Source organism: Brachyhypopomus gauderio, chromosome 4 (genome assembly GCF_052324685.1).
Source record: "Brachyhypopomus gauderio isolate BG-103 chromosome 4, BGAUD_0.2, whole genome shotgun sequence".
Taxonomy (NCBI): domain Eukaryota; kingdom Metazoa; phylum Chordata; class Actinopteri; order Gymnotiformes; family Hypopomidae; genus Brachyhypopomus; species Brachyhypopomus gauderio.
The window spans coordinates 32,289,240-32,303,139 of NC_135214.1; the positions used below are offsets into that span (position 1 = coordinate 32,289,240).

General features: G+C 44.4%; 1 protein-coding gene across 3 annotated transcripts in view; it reads left to right on the top strand.

Moving 5' to 3' along the window:
- Positions 1-13,900, top strand: part of ccdc120a (coiled-coil domain containing 120a) — a 36,328-nt gene that overhangs the window by 15,328 nt on the left and 7,100 nt on the right. The window contains exon 1 of one of the 3 annotated variants that reach the window (XM_077004035.1): positions 2,766-3,037. The exons of the other annotated variants lie outside the window; for them this stretch is intronic. The gene's annotated coding sequence lies outside the window, so the exon portion shown is untranslated. Of the gene's footprint in view, positions 1-2,765; positions 3,038-13,900 lie in introns of those variants that run through there. 3 annotated transcript variants of the gene reach the window in all.

Sequence of the window (13,900 nt, forward strand, 5' to 3'; positions counted from 1 at the left end):
ATTAATATATTATGTGAATAATTAAAATCTGTTATGCATAATTATGGTCTGGGTATTAAATTTATAATGCACATTTTTGGCCAACAGTACAGATATGTCTTAGAATCAACTTTTGTTTCATCTTCTGCCCATAGTGAAGAATATTCGCACACAGCTAAAATCTCACAGCTGTTTGGTGATGGGATGTATGTAGCTGGTTTTTAAACTCACATATGGAGTTGATATCAAAGTGCCACAACAAACTGTCTGAAAGAGAGAGAATGGTGAGTCTTCCCTTAGTTTGTGGTTTTCAGGGGCAAATGAAGGGTCAGGAGTAGGGTCACTCCTTTTGTGTAACATCTGTGGCCTTGGCTAATTCCAAACACCTGTGAGAGCAGAGGGAGTGGAGAGTGCTTTACGTGACGATGTGTTAAACAGACGGGAAAGTCACCCAAACATGTCCACTTGACTCTCCCAGACTCCATGGTCCCTCTTATTCCTCACCCTTCCTTTACACTCCTGTCAAAAGTGTTTTCATATAAATTATTTAAACTATTTTCAACTTAATCACCAAAAACATTTTTATTTACATTTTTAGGTACTGTCATACCAGAACAATAAGACTAACTTAACCAGGAATCACTGGAATTCAGTACACCAATTAGTTGACTGCTGCATGTTTTTGTTTTGTCAGATGAATTACCCGTCACAAACTTTAGTTCTTACTATCGAACAACACTGTAAATAGGCATTTTATTACATACTGATGATGTTATATCTTACACACATCTATAGCATTTGCTGTTTTATTATCTTACCCAAAAGACACTACAGAGCAATCCCCATTTTCTCTGGAAACACGTGTCGTGCTGTTAAGCAACTCACATTGGGCTGTATTTATTATGTAACTAAGGTTGCTTGGATTGAACAACTGCAAAATCAGATATGCAAGCTTTGTTGTGAGAGGTGCAGAATTGTTTAGGTAAGAGAGACCAGCACTGCTCTGTGATCTGGACTGTGATTGATGGGAGAAGACTGGAGCCCAGACACAGTAGGGGACACTCCCCCTGGTCTCTAACACACACCCCCACTACCATTCTAACATTCTCCTCTACTCTTTCATTCTTTCCATCTCTCTCTTTCTAACCTTTCTCTTACTCATTCTCTCTGTCTACCTCTCTCTCGCTCTCTCGCTCCTCTCCTGAGTGTGAGAATGTTCTCGGAGCGATGGAGAATTCCAGGAAGGTCAGAGATGCTGTTCTGTTCTCCAGCTGAACTTCCTTCCATTCAAATCCACAGGCTCAAATTAAACTGCACTGCACCTCTCTGATGCAAATCCCAGATGACAAACCCTTCAGCTACTCCAGCAGGGTAAAAACCAGCCGTGCTGACCCAGGGCACGCTAGTCACACCCCAACACCATTCCCCATTTAATCATATAGCTGTACTGTGGTTTAGATTGATAAACACATGCTGTAAAGCCACCGAATGAGAGACAATCATGTCCATGTGATTCACTCCAGACCAAAATGCATAATTTTCCCTAAAACTCCCACATACGTTAAATCCAAAACTTGTTGTTAATTACCGAATTACTTCACTGAAATGTTAAGTGCACATTTATATCATAGAATACATAATAGAACATATATACATAACATGACAAAGAAAGAACATTTGGACATTCACAAGCAAACGAGCACACACAAGTATGAATATATCTATGAATATTTTTTGTGTGTGGTAATTTATTATTCTTTAACATCTATTTGAAACAAATTAGGCATCTGATTTTTTACTTTGAAAAGATTTGATTAATGTTGTAGAGTTTTCAGGATTTTGAGTCCTTCCAGCAATTATATGGTTGGGTTTCACATGTGCTACGATAGGGCTAACTTTTAACACGATTGTTGTCGGTTGTGTATACAAGCATGATTTATCATCATCATCATCATCATCATCATCAGCTCCATTCACAAACCTAGATAGAAACGAGCTTTTACACTCAAAGGACACATTCGCCGATTATGTATATCTATATCTGAAAACGCCAGGTGCCTAACAAAAACAATTCTGCGTTTAAACGTGCTTAATACCTGGAGAACGCAAGAGTATCGCCGTGGCGTCCACTTCAATGACAGCCTTAGCATGTGAATAGACGGGGGCAGTTAGAAACTCTTTGCGCTCTTTGGCTTGCAAATCAGTGTGTAGTCCATCATCTTGCAGGTAATTCAAGACACCTAAACACGTTCTGAGTTTTCACCAGCAGAGAAAGATGTTGGGTTGCTACGCTTGAGAGGACAGTAGCGCAATATTTTGTGAAAGCACTACAAGTTGCATCGTTACACCATTGATGCCGGGTTTGTTTTAAAGAAGGTAGAGGACAGTTGTTTTTAAGTTGTGTGGATGATAAACCGAGAAGCGTGGCAGCGTAAAGATAGTCAGAAGACGGTGGAGCGAGCAGCAGGTATCGCAGCTTTACAGTAACACTGGGACACTCGTAGGAAACTTGGCTCGAGATGTTTTAGCAGCGGGGAAGAAACACGCGTTCTGTACCTAAACAGACGCGACCAAATCTATTTGGATCACACACTGTGTTTGCAGAACACTGCGAATTTTAAATGGCATACAGATCAAGATATTGATGCATTGTCAAATATATTGTCGATGCATATAAAAAAAAAACAACGAATGTTTTGCTATGTCATGACTTGTAGCGGCGTACAGTCCACCCCTCTGTGCGCGCGTCAGTTGGTTTCGTCCACAAAAGTGCGTTCGTTGGGTTCTGTCGACCCGGGTTCAGAAGTGAGGTCCAACATTTTGGCTGGGTTCTCTAGGTAGGGATACTCATTATATTAGACTTTTTTTGCTTTTGCACCGGAGATTATTTCAGTAACGCAGACCCGGGAGATGCATTTTTCCTGAATTACCTGATCTGCGGAATGTCAAAGGAATTGATGCGTGCAACAGGAATAGTCCAGAGTCTCTACTGCAGAGCTGAAATAAACTTATAAACAAGCGACCATGACAGAACACGAGGCTTTAATATAGTGTCAAGGTAAGCGTCAAATCCAATCCCATAACAATATCAATATATTAAAGATTATTTTTTAAATTCATATCGATTGTAAGATATTGTAAGTGTATTTTTCTAAAATCTGCATCGTCTGGGTTTCGTGCATACATCCCATCAAAAGATAAATGTTTCTATGTATTGCTTGAGTGACATTGCATACACTAAAAATTCAGCAGGATTATGTGATTTGACTAGAAGTGGGTCCCTCGTCTTCGGAATTTCACGAGCAGTTCGTTTCAACGTAATTGCACAGATAAAATAATCAATCAGAAACAAAGTGGTACCTCGTGATCAAGTGATTAAGTTTTTTTCTCTGACTTGTGAATTTCAACAGATTTGTAAAACTTGCGGTTTTCCTCTTTGAGGCTTTTTGTTTAAACTTTACTCAGTCCGTCATTCCTCACAAGAAATGGGCATATTCGTAAAAGGCGAATGGACCTTCACAAACCCATTTGTTGTTTACAGAGTGATGCCAGTAGACTCTCCCGTCCACGGTGTCCCAGCCCTGGAGGAACTGCGCTACGACGCACCACTTTTATGACTCGCAGTTTTGTTTGTGTAGCCACAAGCTGCGGATGCATCTGTACAAAGTCCCCCTCCTTCAGGATAGCAGGCTGCCTCCCTCCACGCCCGCATGGGCTGCACAACCGACGAGGCTTTCGTGCTTTTTTATTTCTGTGCGCCCCGTGGCGTCGAATATAATGAGACGCTCTCATTGAAGGTTTCGAGTAAAACACAGGGCAGAATAAAAAAAAACTCTACCTCTGAAAGAATGACATGATCCTGCCATGCTCGCCCTCGGTGTTAAAAACCTGATCACAACCCATTTAAGTCAGTGTGTTATATATACGATGTAATATTAGTTTACACTCTTGAAGGTATCATCTTCTTTTTTTAATGTTTTAGCCTTAAGAAGTATTTTACGCAGCAGAAATGAATGGAGTTCAAGACGTGGACCCTCTTACCTGTCTTATATTGATAAGTGGTATTTGTTCAGAGTATTGGGGTGAGGATTTTCACACCGAACCTCTGCTGGACTTACTTTGTCGAGAGAAACTTTGAAGAGTTCTACAGCAGGAACACATGCAGTTTTAAATCTGAGATTGTCCACTTCGTATGATAGTTGAGTAGTTGACTACCTGTTGGCTGAAGAGATTTAGAGTTTTTAATCTTTGACTTTTGCAGAATTCTGCAAGAAATTCTCAATAATCTTCAGTTCAGCAGCATTGTTTACTTGGTGTATTAAATCTTTATTTTCCCTCGTATTATTACAGCTCTTAGTACATCTGTTAGTTCATTTGTTATTACATCTTAAATGCACAGCCTTTTCATTTCAGTAGTGGCATCTTAATTTTATTTGCTTTCATTTCAACTCTTGTAAAGACAACAGCAGTTAACAAAAATTATGTGTTGGCTCCATGGTGACTTTGCTGGAACTCTCTGGTTGTTTGGTGGAGTGCACTGTTGCCTAGTGACACTAGATTATTGGAGTGTTTGGAGAGCTACCTGGAGGCAGGCATCTCTCCTGGGGCACACAGCCAAGCCCCGCTCACTCACACAGAGGGTGAAGAGAGGCTTAATGAGGCTTTATCGTGTTATCAGGTTAATAAAGGCCTTGTGAGCGTGGTGACCCTGGATGTGGGCCTTTTCTTGAAGATCCCCCTTTACGCCCTAAACTGCAGTTAGCTCCTTTAACAGCGTCGAGATTGAGCCGCAGTGTAGTAGGAGGAAACGGTGGTGTTTCCCTTAGACGAGGCACTTGCTTTTTAAATTTATTAAACAATAACCTTTGAACCCGGGGGGGCGACTCCTTACTTGTGGATATCCCAGCTGGTCCGGTGTAGTGGCACCCTTAGTCTTGTGAAGCGTACCATGAACACCAGCCCTGGCGTATGTGAACAGGAGCAGGCACAGGAGCCCTGGCGATCAGCTGCTCCTCCATGCCGTGGCCATTATACGCGACAAACATAGCTGGCATTCCTGATGGTTGCGGATTAAGCAAGCATGTGTTCTCCACCAAGACAACCGAATGGCTTAATGAAATTCCATCCATGTGGTGTAATAGCTGTTTGGCCCTTTGTTCCGCCAATAGGACTCACTTGAGAAGATTTTCTAAGATGAGGTGCCTTCACTGTCACTGCTGACATGCTGGGGATGATGGTATGCACTTTTGTGATCAGGTGTGGCTGTATCAGTTTGCAGCTGTCTGTACCATATTGATTTTCCTATGCAAAGGACGTTTTGTCTTTGTTCTCTCGTTTCTGGATGTTTAGAACGCCAGCAGTGAAATTAAAGAACAAAGAACTTGTCTCTTATGGATAAATTATTGCCAGAGTGAGCCGGTATCATATTACAGAACAGTGCAGTTGTGATACAACACAACACACTACACAAGTGGCATCGGATGCAAGAGAATTCACAGAACGCCCAGTAGCAGTCAGAGGGATAGACATGGTGGTGTATGATTGGGGCCTAATGGAGGACAGCTGCGAGATATGAGCAGGCGTTAAGCAGGTGGTGGTCAACAGGGCGGCGATGGTGAGAGTGACAGTCATTGAGCGGGGTGCAGATGCCCGCGCACCAGTGCATGCGATCAAACTCATCAGGTAATCGTCAGCCCCGTGAGCTGAGTCAAGTGTGTCAGAACAGGGACACACACACACACACACACACACACACACACACACAGAAACACAGAGCACATGGTCTTCAGGATCTAATAGCTGATAAAAGCACCACTGATGCAAAGTGTTTCCCTAGCTACACTCCCGCAGGCACCCTTTGACTCTTGAGACATTATTAGCTAATAATCAAAGCTTTCTCGAGCTGAATCAGATTAGATAAAGCAGTGAAAACATGTGAGCTGAGCAGCTGTAGGGACTGATAATTAATATGGGACAATAATGGCAATGACTAGGCGGTATCTAACAATAGTATAAAACTCTTCAGAGAAGAAGTTATGAAATTTCTGCATTTGTGTTCTTTTTGACCAAGGCAGTACAGTCTGTACGTGGATCCAAGTGATGTCTGCTCTTCAACACTGAGGGTGTTGATGAAAATATAGACATCTGTTTAGGAAAATACAGAAATCTTGTACGTCACAAACTGCAATTCGGCAAAATCGTTTGCAGGGGTGTTTTCTTTGGTGGGGCAAACCCAGTTGAAGCCCAGAACTGGGTGCAGTTGCTCCATCTGCCCCAGATGTTTGCCCTCCTGCCCGGGCTGGAGGCAGTGCTGTGGGCACACTGCACCACCTGCATCCCCGCAGCACGGCTGCTGTCACGGCGGCCGTTTCCTGAAGCTATACGGCTGTTTTGTGGGTGTCGGGCTGTTGTGGTGGAGCCGTGATCAGAGGGTCTCCTCGATGCACCCACTACCCCCAGCCCCCATTACACACGTGCACAGTATTTGTCCCACTGGCTTTAAATATTCAAATGCAGTTCACATTTGCATATGTATGATTCCAGCTGCTCTACGCTGAGTGTGTTTTTTCCTTTAAACGAGCCCTTTCTCTTTGTTCTTAGGCCTCTGCACCTCTCTCTCAGAATCAAACAGCTCCGCTCGTTCATACGTCTCTCCACGCCCTCGTACCATCTTCCCGATCTTTTCATGTACCCACCCCCCCACCCCCCCAAAGGGCTAGACTGTATGTATGTGTGTATGTGTACTGCATATGTTTACATCTTAATATATATGACATCATTGTTTATGTTAACCCATCCACACTGTGTTGTGCTGTCAGCCACCCCCACAACCCCCCCCCCCCCCCCGGTCTCTTTCCTCTTTCGCTGCTGTCTCCCTGTAACCTGCTGCTCTCCTTGCTGGGTCTTCTCTTCCCACTGTCTCCCCGCTCTACCTGTCCGGGTCGTCGCCACAAACGTTCAGGGCGCTGCGGAGACTTCAAAGCCTCCGCAGCGGAGTCATAAATCCCCAACAGGCGGCTGTAAAAGAGCCCTGCATGCAGCACTGGACAGGCCCTGATTTAGAGCCGCTACCACTTTCTCCACAAGACCTTCACAGACCTTCAGTGATATGGATTCCCCCCCCCCCCCCCCCCCCCCCCTCCTCAGTGGTCTTTTTCTTAAGTTATTTATTTGGGGACACTGAGGGGTTGTCAGCAAGGCCTCCTGTTCATGCATATATCCGATCACAATGCTTAATCTCTCAGGAAACGGTTTACAGCGTGAACTTTTACGGTAGCTTGTGAACGATGCGAACAAGCGCGTTTCCAAAATCGCGCGGCCCGCGTCTGAACGCACACGTGCACAGCACATGTTTCAAACACCCATCTGAAGAGCGTTTGGGTGGGCATGTCTTGTGGAACATCTCCTGAATGTATCACCCCACCCACTATAATCTTGGACGGTGTGTTTGGTGTTGCTCGGCAGTGCTGCTGTTTAGAGCGGAGCACAGGAGGAGGCGTGGGGTGTGCAGTACCTGTTTTGTGGTTAGCTGAAACATGGCGTGGTGAGGATGGTGGTGGTGTTCTTGTTCCCCTGATGTGGTCGAGGTGGGGGTGGGTTACAGGCCACATGTGCCCACCAGATGTGCAGGTAGTTACTGATGTTTATCCATCACGAGGCTACACTTCTTAACCACCAGTCGACTGGGCACATAGATAGAAGTGAATGATGAGAGATAAGAAATCAAAGCATGTTGATTCTGCAGTCCAAAAGCTGAACAAGAGGTTCGTGATTGGATTCAGAAGTTAAGCCGGGGTGTCCAAAGCATCTGTCTTATTGTAGAAAGACTTTCTCAAGCTCCTGTGTCTCAAAAAGGGCAACTGAATCAACCCCCACTCTGTGGTGGCACCTGTGTGTGGGTGTAATTCCCGTTTTTGTGGTCTGTTTCCAGTAGGATGTCTATGATCTAAACGGAAAGCCCATCTAATGAAACAAATGTGTCACAAATTCCAGGACTCTAAATAAGGCTGAAAGGGTTTATTTGAATGACTATGTAGTTATGGGTAAGGTTTTCTTTTTAATTTGATATTTTCTTAAAATTATAAAGAATTTTAAAATTAGTAAATTTTAAGAATTTAAAATGATAAAGAAAGGATAAATTATTCTAGCTTTGAATTTGTTGCCAAGAAATTTTGATTGGAAATTAGAAGAAATCTCTAAATATATATGAAAAAAGGTTTTTGAGATAATCGTGATTATGATGTATTTTATGCCGTCTACACTGTACCATTTGTGATCGGTTCTTGGTGTTTTCACACACAGCTTTTGCATATCTGATGAAAAACACGATGAACAACACAAATCCGGTTAAAAGATACGTGGATGGACTTTGCGGGTCATTTAGACGGTGTAGATACATGTCCTCAGCTGTTGGGATTTATAGGGCTGTGCCATGATCCTTGTATGTCCTTGCTGCTACTTCAGGAAACCTGGTTTGCACCAAATAAAACAGTTGTCGCAGGAAATGTGGAGCCCCGGTTCAGTTCGGCCCGATGTGTTTGGAGTCTTTTACAGCTTGTAACATAAACTACGATGACAGGACACTGTCCACTTTGTGTATCTGCGTGAAACGTTCAAACGACATTATGAAAGCGGTCTCTGCTGCTACGTGTCCTCTGGCTAGGGTTGCTGTCCGGCCCACGGTTCCTTTAAGTGTCCCGGTTTTGGAGCATCTGTCCCAGTTTTTACCAGCTCTGCAGTCCCATAGCTCATGCGGACCCCGAGTTGCAATGTCCATTCTTGTGAAGAACGCATTGTGACCAGGAGACGTGCTGGTGTGTGTGTGTGTGTGTGTGTGTGAGGTGACCAGTCAGGGCTGGCTCCTCACCGAGGTTGCCCAACTGACCACACTTCGGCTCATCAGTTTCCCACTGCCCTTCTAATAACTTTCTAAAGTCAGAACTCTTATATCACTATTTAAATTAAAGTAACAATATAAACTGCTAATGTGAACTTAAACTGATGTTAAACTAATGTGGCTGTCAGGTACTGAAAACTCCTCACTTAATAGCAGGATTTGGTTTCAGAACTGATCTGATATATAAGCTAATTTTATTCACTAGCACAGTTAGCTTTTTTTTTGTGTGGATCGTTGCTTTAAATAGACTACACATGAGTCAAATGCAAAGATGTGCTTGGTGTGCATAACTCCGCAGGACAAAAAAAATCTGAATATATTCATGACCTCTGGCCTGTGGCAGCGTTTTGTTTGACGATCTGCTTCAACAGAAATCATCACATGTGCTTTTGAAAGTGAAAGTCTTCCTCGCTGCACCTTCAGCGATGTGCGTGGACAGTCGGTCCGGAGCGGGGGCATATGTTGCTGCCATCTGCTGTATATTGCCCCCGCTCTCTGCTGGAGCCCCTGTTCCTGCCAGTCAAAAGGAATGGTTCCTCCACCTGGCCTGCTGGGGTGGGTTTGGGGTGGTGGGGGCGCGGGGCTGGGGGAGGCTGTTTACTGCCCAGCGGTCCTGCCCCAGGGGTGAAGAGGGAGAGCAGAGGGAGGGAGAGGTGTGGCAGGGAGAGCGTGAAGGCGTGAACTTGCCTCCCTGAGAATTGTGGGATGCCCTTCAGGCCTCGTCGAGCCCTTCTGGCATATGTGGCCCGGAGGGGGCGGGGTCAGGCGTGCCAGGAGTGACCTGTTCTGAACCCGTTTCCCCTCCACCAATAACCAGGCAGCATGTGCAGAGACTGTTGGCTAGTTGTTAGGGCCACGCTCCGTTTGTCACTCAGAACGCGGCTGTCGGATCTGATTGGATCAGAAGCTGAGAGCTTTTCAAAGGGCAGGATCATGTTTCAGTGCCATGGCATGGTTTGAGGGATGTACAAAGGCCGGGATCTGACCTCCCCCCTCATAAGGTTATGGTGGAGTGCCTTTTCTGCAGCGTTTTCCCATTACCTTTTTGTTGGGAAACCACTCCTAGTCCCCAGGAACATTTGAAAGGCAGGCAGCAGGCAAACAGGTAAAAATATGAGCCATGTTTTGTGATGTCTCCTCACTGTCTAAGACCAAACCAACTTGGGTTTCAGTTAAGAGAATATAGCTGTCTGGAATTCTGGGTAAAAATATAACTGTCTGGAATTCTGGGTAAGAATATAGCTGACTCTGGTTGTGGCTCAATCTTCTGACATTTTATAGCAATATTTTTTCAAAGGACAAATCAGATCACTAAACTTATATAATGAAGATGTGGTGAAAACCTGTAGGAAAATGCACACACACACACACACACACACACACACACACACACACACACACACACACACACACACACACACACACACACACTCACTGACCTTCATATGGAAGTGAACATGCATTGTAGCAGTATAATGACATCTGTCATCACGCTTAACATGTTAAACTTTAAAGGTCCTGTCTTTGTGTATAGACCTGGATTGCAGAGTCTGCACTGAAGTCTCAGAGTGAATATTTTTTTTAAGTTCATGAAATATTTGCATGCACTGAATATGTGAGTACTGGTGCATGTATCTGCAGATCTACTGAATATGTGAGTACTGGTGCATGTATCTGCAGATCTACTGAATATGTGAGTACTGGTGCATGTATCTGCAGATCTACTGAATATGTGAGTACTGGTGCATGCATCTGCAGAGCTGCTGAATATGTGAGTACTGGTGCATGTATCTGCAGATCTACTGAATATGTGAGTACTGGTGCATGTATCTGCAGATCTACTGAATATGTGAGTACTGGTGCATGTATCTGCAGATCTACTGAATATGTGAGTACTGGTGCATGTATCTGCAGAGCTCCTGCGTGTTGCGTGCTACAATGACACCAGCGATCCTCAGACACCCTTGCTGCTGAAGCAAACACCAGTTTACTCAATCACATTTCACGTTTGTCACTGCATATTAGTCAGTCTCGTGTCACCACACTCTCCTAATGATGATCGTCTAAGCTGAATAATCCAGCATGTCATTTCTTTACACTGGATATGGGCGTAGCACCACTGAGCTCCAAATATTAGAACCCTCATCCTTCACACTGGAATTTAACACTTCCTCCTCTTGGGTTGTCACATCGGTGACCCAGGCGGGCATTAACATGGCCGAGTATGTTCAGGCGTGACCTACATTAGTTGTATATCAGGTTAGTGTCAGTGAGGGTCTGGTCTGTTATGCCAAAGACACATGGCCCGAGACAGGGCAGCCATGTGGAAACACAGCTGTGTCCACACTTTCTCGTTAGAGCTGGATTAATTACTGGTGGCCCAGAACAGCAGAGTGTGTGTGGGTGAGAGTGTGTGTACGAGTGTGCGGTGGGATCTGTCAGCCCTTGTTTTGATCAGAGAAGTCGCAGGGAGTTCTGGGAGCAGAAATGTGCTGAGTTCCAGTGTTGGTGTTTTATGCGAGGAGAGATCTCAAAGTGAAGTCCTCTTCCAGGAGTTCGCACAGGTGAAGGGAGGCCTGCAGCCTGCAGGGCGGCGACAAGAGCGTGGCAGTTGTGGTTCGGTCTTCAACGTTGGTGTGGGGTGAAACACAGAGGCTGAAATAGCAAGAACCAGTCTAAAATCCTGCTGAGCTAAGGGGAAAGAGAGATAGGAGAGAGAGAGAGAGAGAAAGAGAGAGAGAGAGAGAGAGAGAGAGAGAGAGAGAGCATATCTGAGATGAATAAGAGAGCGTAAAGAGACAGACGGACAAAAATGCAATGGAAGAGGAAAAAAAGCAGGGAGAGAAGGAGAGACAGAGAGAGAGAATGAATGATGGACAGGCTGAACATCTGTACAGAAACAATAACACAGGCTCCGACATGACTTGGAGAAGGGGCCAGGATTCTGACGAGCAAACTCAGCACAAGAGGCCATTTGTCTTGACATTTACTTCATTTTGCGTCCACACACACACATGCACACACACGCACACTCTTACAGTCTTGAACATATCCATTTACGTCTTGCTATTATAAATAATAGTAGCAGTAAATAATGCTCTTACAATGCTGAATAAGGCCTTCATCTGAACCATAAGCTCAGTAAGCCAATCAGAAATCGTATTGCTTTTATTTATTTATTTAAAAAATCCACATTTCTTAAAAAACATTCTGACATTCGATCCTCACTAAGTGCAAACACGTTCCTCCATACACATATACATTGTCAGTGATTCTGTTATCTGCAATCGTCTCTGTATGTTTGTGACTGGAGTGTATAATGTTTTTATAGTGATGTGAGGGTTTTAGTGTCTTTGGTCTCACGCCAGCACCACGGGGGACTCCGTCTCTTGAAATCCTACACTAAGCAAACTAAGCAAAGCAGACGTGAGTGCTGTATTTATCTGTGTTAAGTTTGTCAGGTGGACCACATCTGACCCCACATTTATGTTATATCTTCTATATATGTGATTGTTCTCTCTCACTGTGTGTGTGTGTGTGTGTGTGTGTGTGTGTGTGTGTGTGTGTGTGTGTGTGTGTGTGTGTGTGTGTGTGTGTGTGTGTGTGTGTGTGTGTGTGCGTGTGTGTGTGGGTGCGCACGAGCATGCATGTTCTTTCTTTAGGTGACATTTCTTGTTATTTCTGAGTACAATATTCTTTATTTCAGTCATCAGCCACCATGACACTATCAGACAACCTTCTGTAATCAGACTCTTGGTGTAATCAGTCTCCTGCTGTAATCAGTCTCCTGCTGTCTTCTGATGACAGTGCAGGAACAATTTTCAAGGATGTTTTATACCGATACCTTCGAACCAGTTGAAGCTACTGTACCTTCCCCTATAGTCCACACACCCACACATCTACACACCCACACACACCCACACACACACGCGCGTTACCGTGAGAACCAGGGTGGTGTTGTGAACTTGGTGTGAAAAGGAAGGGATCAGTGGAGCCTGTGGCCGCTCCAGAAGACGATGCTTACAGGAAGTGCTTATATGTTGTTAAACAAAGACTTAAGCTTTTTCTTTTCAGATGCTCTCAATGTACAAGGCTCTGTGTCTATAATAGATTGTTCTACATGGATTTCTGCTCTGTGAGAGGGTTGTTTGTAGCAGGGCTGATTTCTGCTCTGTGAGAGGGTTGTTTGTAGCAGGGCTGTTTTCCACTTTTGTTTGGGTTGGTCATCCTAGGCTTCCCATTTCTCCTTCCCTCCCACACTTCCTCCTTCATGAGCTTCTTCCTGCCCTTGGAGCTCCACTTCCTGCCCTTGGAGCTCCACTTCCTGCCTGCAGTTCCCACGGAGAGCTCCACTGGGTGGCAATGAGAGGGACTGGGCACTTGAGCTCTTGTTTAGAAAGTGAAAATAAACACAAGGCTCTCGGTGCTGTATATATATATATATATATATATATATATATATATATATATATATATATATATATAGAGAGAGAGAGAGAGAGAGAGAGAGAGAGAGATAGAGATATTAAAATTTGTGTTGAAGTAAGCAAGGTTTCCAAAGAAACAGGATGTTTCGGACACAGGCCCCTCATCAGCTGTGCAAGCACTTTGCAAGGACCTCTGGCCTTCAGATCTCTACATCTAACGTACACAAGGTCGTAACACAAAGAGAAAGTGTGTGGCTTCCCCATACTGAGTGCGTCTTTCACACTACATTTTACAAAATATTACCTATGGATTAAAATCAAGAATGTATCTGGTTGAACCCAGTGAGGTGCACTTCAGAAATACCATCCAAAACCCTGTAATGACCCATGACCTTGCCACAGCAGTGGGTCAGGCTCAGAGAGCTTTGTTTATTGTCATGCTACCCGTATGCCATTAGCCCTTATATGAGCGCAGCTGGGCTATCATGGACTGATCAGGTGTAACTTTGTAGGCCAACCTGCTTACCTGGCAGTTTTACTTTAAGGTGTGTGTGTGTGTGTGTGTGTGTGTGTTGACCATGACTCACTGGACATTGGG